This window comes from Aptenodytes patagonicus, chromosome 4 (genome assembly GCF_965638725.1).
Source record: "Aptenodytes patagonicus chromosome 4, bAptPat1.pri.cur, whole genome shotgun sequence".
NCBI classification, from domain to species: Eukaryota; Metazoa; Chordata; class Aves; order Sphenisciformes; family Spheniscidae; genus Aptenodytes; species Aptenodytes patagonicus.
In genome coordinates this window covers 57,620,297-57,633,537 of record NC_134952.1, presented here as the reverse complement: position 1 = coordinate 57,633,537, position 13,241 = coordinate 57,620,297, and positions in this window count along the sequence as shown.

The window sequence follows — 13,241 nt, the reverse complement described above, 5'->3', positions numbered from 1 at the left end:
GTGATAGGTGCAAGAAAGCACAGATGCTGTGAGCCATTTCCAAAAGGATCAAAATTGTTCAGCATTCCTCAATGGAAGTTTGACTAAAGGAAAAGAAGATAGAGAAAAATTGTCTCTAGAAATGCATGTTTTATTTCAGAAATCAGAAATACATATGGAAAAGGACACTAACTTGGATTATCCTTCTGCAGGCGGTTACTCTGTATAGATTGGTAGGTGCCAGCAAACCATTTCATGTATGCATATGCACCAAATGCATATTGTAGCTCTTGACTTTTATTTTACTATAATATCCCAAAGTTTCCAGGAATGCTGTAGCTGCCTTATCAGCTTTTAAAATACTTGATGCACAAGTTATCTCTCTAAGATTTGAGAAGAAACTCCTCTCCCTATCTTGTAGTTCAATTCAAAATGTACAGGTGTGACAAGCTGACAAAGGTTGCTAAAATGAAAACTAGACAGAAAGCCATAAGTCTGCTAGCAGTAGATATAATGCACCTGTCAAAGATAAGGTTACATTGTATTTTTAGGGCTTAATCCCTACTACATTTCTTTTGTACCTGATATATTGTCTCTTTTTTTTTTTTACTTATTACAGTACTTTTGAAGAATATAATGTATTTACATGTTTTGTAGTCCCTATTATGATCATAATGCTTTATTCTAATTTAAAAAACCCTCCACAATTTCTACACCTTCTTCCATTTTAAAGTTAAGTGCTACAGCATTTAAGGTTTGGGGTAAAAATAGGAGATACTGAATGGCATAGGAAGTGAACTGCGGGGAAGATGTAGTTTGAATTTATGGGTAGCATGTGAATTTAGGAGATAATGTAATTCTCCATAATGTAGCTATTAACTGCTGCTCTGGGTGAAAGCACTAGGAAAGATTCATAGGACCCGAATTTGATTTCCTTTAGAGAGATAACAGTTCCTGACACTAGGATTGTTACATTCTTTAAGTTAGAAGACTAAATCAAAAAAGCAGAATATAGGCAACTACAGTATCCAAAGAGGGACCTGGATGTCTGTACAACGCTCAAAAAGCTGTTCTGTCTTGTGACTGTGTCATTTGCAGTCTTTGTTTGTATGTGACAAAAGACTTTGGGAGAATCATTGATGCAGATGAGTAATAGCATCTGTAATAGTGACGGGCTCCATGGTGCTCAATATTGCACCTGCTCTTTCCCCTTTAGAAATTAAGGAAACTCATGGGTCAGCATATTTTGGGAGGGGGCTTTTTTGGGTGTCTCTATTCTCTACAAGAAAATAAAGAGAATGTACAGAAAATGCATCAGGAGGGCTGTGCTGATGAAGATGCTCCAAGAAGTAATTCTTTATACAGGACACGTGCAAGGAAAGAATATAAAGTAGAATTGATTCATAAGAAAAATGCTTGTTTTCTTACCAAAGCTGCTTAGTAAAACTCTTGGAGAACTGCTGCTTTAGACCAAACTCTAGATCAAAGAATTTGAAAACATTTTCTCTGAACTTTTAATTCCTATTTTGTTTCTCTGAACCACAAACAAGGCTTTTGTATCTGAAAGTCTTATACAGATGAGCAAAGCCTTTCCGTTATTTCACCCTGTTTAATTCCAGTCCAATACTGTGTTTCCTTATCTTGACTACCTCTGTAGATAGTTGTTAATTTCCTACTGATTACTAGCTATCTTGCTCGGTCTTCTAACTTGCAATCTTAGCTTCTGTTAGAGGAAATTATTTTTTACTTAATGTTGAAAAAACAACCCACCCTCACTATGATGTACTGTCCTTCTTCCTGTGCTTAATTGGATTCTTCTGAGTTTTGAATATAAAATATTTCTATTGTGATTATAAAATCCAATGCAGATTAAGTTACTGTGTTGACTTCAGATTGAACTGTTTAGTTCTCATGTACTCATTTCAGACCTAGATCCCAATTTGTCCCATAAAAAGGGGTCTGTGTAAATAGCATAGCTTACAGATTAAGGAAAGTAAGTCAATAACATGAAATAGCTATCCAGAAGAAGGCAAGAAACCGTGTTAGGGGTAGAATATGAGCCTTCTGTCTACATTTGTTAGCTATCCTTTAGACCATTTGAGAAGATTGATGACATCCCAAAAGCTAATATCATCAGAAACTCTCCTTGATTCTTTATTGCCCTCTTTTAAAAAATATTGGTTACAATCTGTCCGTTGTTTTCTGTATCTTTTGTGTATGTACAGTTGCTGTTAACGACACTGGGAGCAACACATGCATGAATGTGGTTTAGTTTAAAGGAGAAAAAGATGCTATTCTCCGGCAATAAAATCCAGACCTTGCATATGAGGAAAAATATGACATTTATGAATGGCTCTTGCCTGAGATCAAAAACATACTGCTTTTCAGAAACTCTAAAATCTGATCACCTCAATTCTGCTATCTCTGTTTTATCATGGCTTTACCTCATAATTCACAGCCAATATCTCCTCATGGCAGCTACATATATCCCATTCCGAATTCCTGTTTTACCATCTTAGCAAGTGCTGAGGAGGAGCCCATCATGATTTTGTTTTCTAAGAAAATATAGTTGGACCTACGAAGTTGCTGAAATTAGCCACATGGTGTTTTGTGGAGTTGGTCTTGACAGTGTCTGAGTTATTAAAAAGAAAATATTAATAACTAGTAATCGATACTGTTCAATAAAAGCATTTCGTTATTATACCAGATATTTTATTATGTAGAACAGTAGGGGTATAGACAATCAAAGACAAGAAGAAAATTTATTTGTATCCAGCTAGCCTTAGTCAATTGGAGACACAGCAGAAGTCATCTCTGGATAGGCTGGTTCTTGAGAAGAAAACATGCACAGTGGCACACCCCTACTGCTAAAGAGTAAGAAAACCAATCTAATTAGAAGAGACACGAAACGAGATGATATGAGTCAAGCATATTTAGTTAGTTAGAGAATACCAAACGGCTTTGATGTCGTTGGCCTAAAAGATACAGAAACTGTACTTAAATCCACTTTTCCAATTCATGGGTGAAAGCTAATGGAGTTTTTGTCTCACAGTAAATATGACAACAAAATACTGTCTAGAGAAAGGTAAATGATTTCCAGGTTGTTTCTGTAAGACAAAAAAATTACTGCTACCTCACTGATTTGTATATTTTTTGTCCTTGCAATGAATTGCACTCAGCTGACTTAATTGTAATGACAACTTTTTTTAGAATGTTTATTTTATCTTTGAGAGAATCATACTTGTGTGTGATGCTGAGAAGATTTTGAAATTATTTCTCAGGTTTTTATATACGGAAATTAATTACATCTTGTAAAGTTTATCACAGAATTTTTAGTGTCTCTCTTCCTCTCTAATTTTATCTATACTACTTATAGTCTACAGGAAGCTCTTGACCATTTTAATAAGCTATTAGTAAGATAACACAGATCCCCTTTTGGTTGTAAAAACATTGGTAGTGATTTGCAATAGATAAGTGTTCATTAGAAGTAAGTTATAGTGTGATTTGTTTGAAATTTCCTTTTACAAACAGCAGACCCAAGTGCAAAAAAATGATTCTATCGTGATTAATGTTCTTGTATTAAAAAGCATATGTTGGCATAGTTCTCTATGCCAACAGAGAAATTGTCCTCCATTCAGTAGAGATTTTGTAGTTTTTCACCTCATTGGTATATTAGTGAAATCAAAGCTACAGCTTCTGCTGAATTGGTAAGTAATTAGATGAGGTATATAATGTTCCCTGACCCTTTTTTGTTTTTGAAAAAATCAGTCTATAAAAATGACTTCTCCATTTTTGCATTTTTATTTCTCTTCCAGTCATAGCTAAATCTATGGTTGCTTGTCTTAACATTATGAAAAATCACTTAGCAGCTCAAATGAATGACTTTCATTGATAGCAACAAAGGGCCTTGTTCACTGAAGTACTTGTAACAAATTTCTTCTGTACTTCAGGGAGAGCTTTGGGTATGCAAGAGGCATAGAGCCGATTTCTAAATATGACCATACTCACCATATTTCATACTTGAAAAGGTATGTCTTTGAAGATGTCTTCTGCCAAGATTGTTTTGTGAACTTAGAAACTGATGTGGTACTGTTGGACTTGTCCTGTGTATAACTTCTTGCTTGATGTGTTGAATGGGTATGTCTGTGCTACACAACGAAGAGTTGTGTTGAGAGAGATCTATACTAGCTCAGATAAACAGAGCAGTATGTGTTCATAAATAGTGTATGCAGGAAGAAGGACCGCCATATTGATAAGGCAGTCAACCCTAATAAGAAAGGTGTACTGTGTCATGAAATGATAGTATCTCTTTGTGACATAGTGATAGTATATCTCCATGAAGTGATAGTATTATGTATTTGCATAGTAAGTATCAGGCACAGGATTTTCTGTCTTAAATGTATATAGTATTGGAGCTTACTGCGCTACAAACTTGTTCTGTCATAACTGTATTCTAACACATTTGGGATAAAAGCTGCCTATAGACTGACATCCTCACTCTTTAGTTCAGTTTAGCATACTCATCTTTTTTTTAATTCTTTTCAGAGTAGAATGTGTAGAATGCAGCTACAAGGTAGTATGAAACAGTTCTACAAAGCAGTGAAAAAGGATGACATGAGGAATTTTTGCTTGTTCACTGAGCATAAAGCTCCTAACTTTTGAAAGGCTCACAATGGTCACAGCAAGCAGAACCTGCGTTTTGCATCTTATCTGAAAAATGATAACCTTTGGTACTTCCGGCACCATATGTAATACTGGTTCAACATACTCTCTACAACACCTTATCAGTCATCAGTTCTTGAAGGCTTTTTAATCACTTGCTGGATTTCAGCCTCACTTCGTAGTTAAGTCCTATTTCCTAGTCTGCTTAGCCATGCTGAGGAGAAAGCTGATAGAGTAAAACACAACAGAGAGGTCTAAATCTATTTATAAAGCAGATCTCATCTGTGCAACTTAAGAGTACTTCTTAGCTGATAACTGGTTGGGTGTCCAGATACATCTTGACGCCATACTGGGATGAGACCCACGTAAGTAACATCCTTCCTCCACCTTCTTATCTTCCGTGTCCACTCTAATTTCCACTGGAAGGAAAGTGGCTTGCCAGCAAGGGTAGATCTGTAACTGCTTTAGACAACTGGCATACCTGGGACTGTGGTTTACTCTCCAGAGCATGCTTGCCTTGTGGTTTAGACACAAACATAGGTACCAACATAGCTATAGAGCAACAATTGGAGCTGTAACCCCATTTGACTAGTAATTACTTGTCCTGTGTTGGGTGTGAAATACCTGCAAAGTTCCCAGCCTAGAGGGTTCAGAGAATATGCTCTGTTTCAGAAACATTATCCTTTTGGGTCTTCAAAGTGAAACTGCATCCCAGTTTGCAGTTTATGAGAAACTTGAAAATACTGGTATTGGTAGGAAATTTGATCCATAACTACATAATATAAGTCACTCCATGAGCCACAAATCCTGCTTTTCCCCCCGCTATATCTACTCTATTTGTCTGCTGAACAACTAAACCTAACAAGATTAGTAAATCTGTACTAGCAGGTCAGAACAGGATAGTTTGGTCAGGTTGCTGGTAGGTGATGAAGTGCTGTGTGTGAGGGAGGAACTTTCTTGTCCTTTTTCACTCTGGAGGAGGGGGGAAAGGTATATAAAGACATGGCTGATAGCAGAAATGCAAATCAGGGCGATCATGATTTGAGAGGGCACAATTAGTAATATAATTGCACCACAGTAGCAATAATTATTATAATTACTTTTATTTACATAAATTTAATTCTGCACTAAATGCTGTAATTATTGTTATGGACACATTGTGATTTGTGGCTTGTGAAATGAAAGATGATTCAAATAGAGCTTTCCCCTTGCACGGTGAACAGTGACTTCCTTTTTAAGACTAAGAAATGTTGTAGTTTTATACTTCAAATAACAACAATCAATTTCTTTAAGAAACTCAGCCAAGGATGGGAGCATATGGAAGGCACTAGCTCCTCTGGGCACTGTTCAGTATTCACTAAGAGCGAAGCAGAGAGAGGTCTGCTCAACAAATTTGAAGTCTAACTGATCACTGTGTAAACAGGAGTCATAATGTAGCACCTGCCAATAACAGGCTCAGGCCGGAGTCTGAAAGGTAAAGTCCCCAGCAGTGGGTACAAGGACAGGAAGAAGATGAAATGTCAATATGGGAAGGGAATGGCACAGCATCTACTGTTTCTGTTGTGAGGGGAATTAAGGAGGAGTTGCAAGTCTTTACTGAAAACTGGAGGCTGCCAGAGGGTGGATATTGGAGCAACTGGTGAGAAACTACATAATGAAGAGAAGCAAAGGCTTGGGGCTGGCAGTGTTGCTGCTGAGAGGATGGAAGTACTTCTTAAGGAGGAGTCAGCTGGAGGGTTTGGGGGCACGTAGACTGAGAAAGCAGGGTTGGGTAATGTGGGGGATGGATGATGTCTTGGGTGAAGAAAAATGGGAAAACTGCCGATGTTTTATCTAGACTGGAAAAGGGCAAGTAGAACAGGTGGGTGACTATAGTCTGTCATGCCTCCCCTCTGATTTCTGGTGACCCCATGTGGATTTGGAGTATGTGCTGTGAAGAATTGAAAGAAATTAGCATAAAGGATCCCCTATAGTGTGGGAAAGATATGGGCTGGGGCACATGAGAGACTTACCAAGTTGGAATACGTCAGTGAGGTGAGGTAATTCAATATATATATATGCTGTAGTATGTGTTGCAAATGTGAACTATACATTGACAAAAAAAGGCTTCTATTGGTGTGGACTGCAAACACATGCCGGCAGTGCCCCAGCCCAGGTGGTGTGCATGAAGCCATTAGCTGTAATAATTAACTCTCAGCTGGGTTCAGGTGGCTAACAGGGCTGAGTGAGGCTTTTGCAGGGCCAGGGAACAACCTGCTTAGATACGTAAAACTGATGAAGATACACCGTAAACAGTTTAAAGAAGCACTCTTAAGGGTGTTTATAACAGAACAGATGGTTCCTCCTGGGCCTTACTGGCATCTTACTGCCACTCATAATTCTGCTGGGATTAAACATGAGTCCAAGAGAGACTTTGCTACCTGAAGGCTTTTGAGGAAACAAAATGCCTGGCTTTGAAAAGGGAGTGACTGGAGCCTGCATCACACTAGAAAACCTTGGAGAGGAGGTTGAACTGCTTTGGATTTCTGTGTAGCTTTGAGCTGAGGAGGAGGTAATAGGGGTGGTGGTGCTGGGAAGGGTGAGTTAGGGAAGCTGAGAAGCCTCTACAACTGTGGTATGGAGCTGCGTTGTGTTTCTGCTTCTCTGAACGTGCACTGGGTGCTGCTGGTGTTTCTGAAGTGAAGTGCTGAGGATGCTGGCCAGAGAGCTGTGCTCCAACCCAGCATGTGGAGAACCCAAGGGAAGCATGAGGCAAAGGGACTGCAGTGGCAGGTTTCTCCAGGAGCAAGTACACTATAGTGGTAGCTGCAGCACGATGTGCTTCTAAAGGAATCCTATAACAAAATCTTTATAGAATGTTGTTCTGAATTATTGCAAAAAGAGCTGGAAGTTACATAATTGCTGTGGGGTATAATCTGTGGGCACCGTAAAAGTGATGGAGGAGGAAGTAGCTGCAGGTCACTTGTATTTGTCCAGATCCATGTGTTCAGCTGTTTATCAGTGTACAGCTGAATACAAGATGATGTTGGGTACCCGAGTCTAAGTCTGTTGCCCTGCTTGCTACAGCTGTGCTGGGTGCCAGAGAGAGTTGCTCAGCAGTACATGGACTGTGTTCATGCAACACAACGTGCTTGCCACTTGAGCTGTCTCAGGAATGGCGTAAGGGAAATAGTGGGGTTGACATGCTGCTCTGCCTGGGCTAATTAAAAGCAATTTGTTTATAGCTTAAATTCCTACCTTTGTTTTGCTGTTGGGGCTTGTTATTTTTAAGGGTGCGTGAACTGTGATTTCTGAGAACTGTTAATGAGTTCTTTTGGTTGCTTTCATCTGAGCATACAAAGTTTTATGAAGATGTCATTCTTTCTCTTTTAAATGGTTCTGTCCTGTTAGGTGTCCAGACTGTTGGGGTTTTTTTTATTATTATTTTGTTTTATTACTGTTGAAATGAGGATGATAACCTTTGAGATGCTGAGTGTTTTCTATGGGGAATTAAGCCGCTGGAGGTTGTGGGCATTCATGGGTGCCTGCCAACTTACACTAACATTAAAAGGGAACCAATTGTTTATTTGCTTAACTTTAATGGATGTGAATGCACCTTCTTGGAGCGAGAGAAAACAACTTTTATCGCTTCCTCTCTGCTCACTGTTGGGGGGGTGGGGAGCAGCAAATCACTGAAAACTAATTAACAAAGAGAATGAATAGTAAGGAAGATACTGTGTTTAAGATGGGAGAAGCAAGGACTGTTGAGAGCTCTCTGCTTGTGGCTTTGATCTTTAAGATGAAAATTTCCTACCTGTCAGGAGTGGTATAAGCAAAATTCATAAATATGTACATGTTGTAGTGACTGCTATGCAGAAAATAGTCTTTAATGGTTTCAAATGCTTTCTGTTTTCTCTTCTGGAAAATAAGAGGTCAAGGAGGAGTAAGACCCTGTGGCTTGCTGACACTGCAGATAAAGAAATATTCAGCTTGGCTTGTAGTAATTCCAGAATGGAAGCATGAGGAACACAGTACAGAGATGCCCAAGTTCCCTGGGTCTGTAACAGCATGTGTCTATAACAAGGCTGACTGTATTTGTGTGGTAACGCAGCCAGTGTCTGGTTAAATGGGGTATGAGTTCATAAGAACTTGACTATGCTACTCCCCAAATCACACTGAATCCGTGTGATAGCATGTGATCTTACTTGCATATTTGTTGACTTTTAGACAAAGGCAAAATGAGGTTTTCAAGTTGGATCTCGCTTTAGCTGCTGCTGTGATTTTGTGTAGATCTACCTTCTCCCTTCATTCCCACTGCCTCACTGAAATGGCAATAATGGTCCATCTTGTCTATCAGTTTAGAGCATTGCTAATTGCAAGCTGTTAATGTTTGTAAAAGACTTAGAAAATGAATAGCCATCTTGGGTGAGATCAAATTGCCACTTTGTTCTTACCACAGAAGTAAAAGCACATCAGTGTCAACTTGCCTCAGATCCGCTTTTGACCCCAGGTCTGACAACCCTGAGGCCTGTGCCTGGGGAGGCAATTTGTGACTCGGAGTGGGAACAGAGCTACTTTCTGTCTGTTCTTCAAAAAAATACACAAATCAAGGAAAAGTGTTTCAAACCTTGGAGGTAAAACACTGCTTTGCCTCTGCATTACTTCTTGGCAGGCAAGTTTCTCAGGATTTAAAAAAAAAAAAAGAAAAAAAAAGTTAAGCACTTTGCCATTCCCGAGTCTATTCACAAAACAATATGCAATATGCTGGAAGAAAATAGGGAGAAGTGTGTGGGTGGTAGTAAGAAAAGAAGTTCCTGTAGAGGATACTGAGTACTGTCATAGTCCTGCCCTTCTATATTTCTACTAGTGAGTATAAAAAACTGTCTGTTGAAATTCATAAATCTGACTTCTTACAGCTCTCCATAGCTACCCCAGACAGGAAATTCCCCTCCACAGACGTGGCACAGTTCTGCAAATCAGAATCCAATGTTTGCTACTTCAGTGAGCAGTCCCAGCTAAATCCTGGGTCTTCCCACAGGAGCAGGATTTAGCATGGCTGACTGCTGCTATTAACATTAATTTGTCTGGCAAACTAACTAGAAGTGTCTTTTCTAGTTCCAAATGCTAAGATCCGAGATGACAAGGTGGCAACTATCTAGTCACGCAAGTAAAATGCTTAGCTTAGGCTGAATTTTTAAGCTCTCAATTCTTTCAAAGAAGATAAAAAGAACATAGAAACTCTCTCAACATGAATAGACAAATGCAGGAGACCTAACTGGCTTTGTAAAATTGGAAGGATGTCCAGTCTATGTAGATCCACGTTCAGATCGATGATTTGGTCCATATCATGGTCAGGATAAATGAGCTAATGTTCCTTTTTAGCAAGGCCATATATTTCATAGCTGAATCCAGTCAAGTTAAAAATCTCCTTTCATCAAAAATACACAGGCTTAAGTTGAAGGCTGGGATTAACGTAATTCCTGTAGGACTTGTAAGAATATATATGGTGTATCTTCTACAGCAATTTCTGTTGGTTTCCTTGGGCACCTCCTGTCCATAGAGTAGACCAGACCTTGGTCGTGCCCTTTCTAGTAAAAGAAATTTGGAGGTCCACTCTTCATGAGCGGCTGTTGTCGTCTGCATACTGGGATAACAGGGCTAGCCAGGCCCTTGGCAACAGAACCTGCATGTGTGGGCTGCAGGTCGGAGCAGCTTCTCTAAGTACTGAGCCAAGATACTAAATGCTAGAGGAAATGCAGGTTGGGGAAATGATTGCCGAGTCACACAGCAGTGCATAGGGGAGGAAGGGTTGAACATGACTTTTAAGCTATGGAATAAACCAGAAAGCTCAGATCCTAGCAAAGATCTGTGCACTGGGATATTTGTGATAAAGGACTTGAAAAGGCAGCCTGGACTGAAATAGAGCAGACAACGTTAGATTGTAGTGCTCCCAGCTGAGAGCTCAAACTTGCTTAAAGTGTGTAGCAAGTGATTTTAGAGACAGCAAGTTAGAGAAACAGTTTGGAGTCTGGCAGGCTTAAAGCAGCGATAGATTTGACTGCTAGTTTGCTGATGCTTGCTTAGACTGTTTTCTGGGTAAGAAATGACAACTCCTCCTGTCTTGTCTTAGCAACTGGGTGCAACTGTGCTTTCCTACAGAAAGAATGAGGATATGTTCAAGCTTAGCCATATTACATCAATTTTGTACTTGCACCTGAAAAAAATATATTGCAGCCTCCCTTTCTTTTCCCTATTAAAAAAGCTCCCAAAGCTGTACTGAATCTTTGCAAAATAAATGGGAGCAGAGTAAATTGGAACGGGCAATCTCTCGCTGAAGTCGTATGTACTGTAACTTTACATTTGGGTATCCTTGAGCTGCTAATGTCACTTGCCCCTTTGGTAAATTAAATCAGTTTTTTCTTGACTGTTTATTGGTTTGTTCCCTTTGTGGGAACTGTTTGATCTCAATGTTGGTGCAAAATGTTTTGGTGAAGTAAACAGTGCCGTACTTGCCCTGTTTATTCTTAAAATTGAATCACATACTTTTTGCTTGGAGTTAAGCTAAAAAACTTCATCCACCATGGGAATATTTGTGTCAGGCAACAGTACCATGTGCTGTAACTTCTTCAAGAGCTTCAGCTGGCACCAAGTTCTTGTTTGTGGTATGGGCAATCAAAAAGTGGAATCTACAGAAGCCCAAGACCTGACCTTAATTGAGAGAAACTACTGGAGCATCTTAGAGATTTCTTCTATTCAGGATGTGTCTCCTAAAGCGCTTCCTGGATAGGATCATCCACACATTCTTCTCAAAAATCAAGGTGTGTTTTTGAAAGACAGGTCCTGTGTTAGTGTTCCCTTTAACCCAGTAACAAGAATGAAAGAAAGGAAACATAAATTTTGCTTATGATGGCAAACTAAGAAATGTAACTCTCAGTATTCTCTTGATAAACTTGGACTGATTCTATTAAGGTAAAAATTCCTTGCTCATGAGACACTCTATAGCTCAATAATATAGGAAATATAAGGGAGGTTTTTTCCCCCTCCCACTGTTGGCCATTTAGTTGTGGTTTCCAAGGAAGGTCAAGAGGAAAGGAGCTATTATCAACTGTGGTTGAAGCCTTTCTGATCTTGCTGGCTGGTACAGCAGCTCGAGAAGTTAGTTTCCTAGCTTTGAACTCATTTTTCCTTGCAATTTTCTCATCTTTGCTACTAACAAAGAGTAATGCTTGTCTGTGTTACAGATCAGCTGCTACTTTTGTAATTTCTGTAGTATTCATTGCCTCTAGTGCTGCTGGCAACTCAGCTGATGATTTCCATGGGAGAATTGCCACTGAAATACCTGGTTCATGTCTGTCAATGTCTGCTCATTTTGGATTTCCATACAAGATATCTTATGGAAAAGTAACACTGATTATACAACTGTGCATAATATACGGGCTGAGGGGAGAGCTCCTCAGTTGGCTTAAATCAGCCTTGGTCTCAAAGCTGCTCTGAGGTTTTGTGCAGTGTCCCTCCTATAAATACTGCCTGTATTGGAGAAGAGTAACACCTTCCTCTCAACTGCATCATCCCAATTCTTAGTCATAAGTGTGTGTTTCATAAACTGAGGCTGAGGGATTTTGTGAGTTTGGACTAGTGATCTTCATCCCTCTTGTTGGACTGCTGTCTCCATGGGGCTCTAACATAAAGGCCACTTTCATTCTTCCCTTGGCAGACTCCATCTATTGTGACTATCTCCCTCCCTTCAAAAGGCAATCACACACAGAAAAAGAAATTATCTTTGCATGTATGATGAGTTCCTGTTAATACCCTGTTGAAAAATACCCTTTGGAAATAGCTGGAAATGGATTTGTTGTCATAATTTGCACCACCTTACAGAATTTTGAGCAGGGAATTTACCAGCAATTAAAACAGTGGCTAGATATGTCAGGGAAAATAGTTTTTCGTTTGGTAGACTGCAGATGTTTGTGCATGCATACTGGCTGTTCCTCATGTTTGGAAACAATTTTCCCCTCTGTTGCGAGAGAATTAACAATAGATAGACACTAACTACAGAACTTGGAAGGTGCTGTAGGTTATTCTAAGGCAAAAACAAGTTATTGAGTTGTCAGATGCTTACCAGTTGTTAATCCCATCGCTTCCTGTCTCAGCATAGCTACACTGCGGTAATAAAGTTCTTGCTGCACAAAATCTGTGCTTATTTATAGCTTGTATAATTACACATTTGGCTTTAAATTGTGAGGTAGCAAACCAATTGCTAGTGGCCAGCTGCTTTCTTAAATGGAAAAAAATATCCCACAGTCCAGGGCAGATCTTTGAGACACTGAAATAAGCTAACTGCGCTGGACCATGGTGGAAAAATTCTGAGGAAGTTTTAGGGTGTGAAGAGTCCACATTGCTATGGTCATCTCTGGCTTATGGAGGCACTTGATACCTCTAAGTCTTCTCCAAAATCAATCATGACATCTGTGCCCTGTTTGGATATAAAATTTATTTTTAATTCCTTAGTGCTAGATTGCATTCAGCACTCAGAGATGTACATCCATTTCCTACACATGCGAGCACTTGATTATTCAAGCTGTCCCATCAAACTTAACTGTAAGTTCTTGCAGATGGGAAGA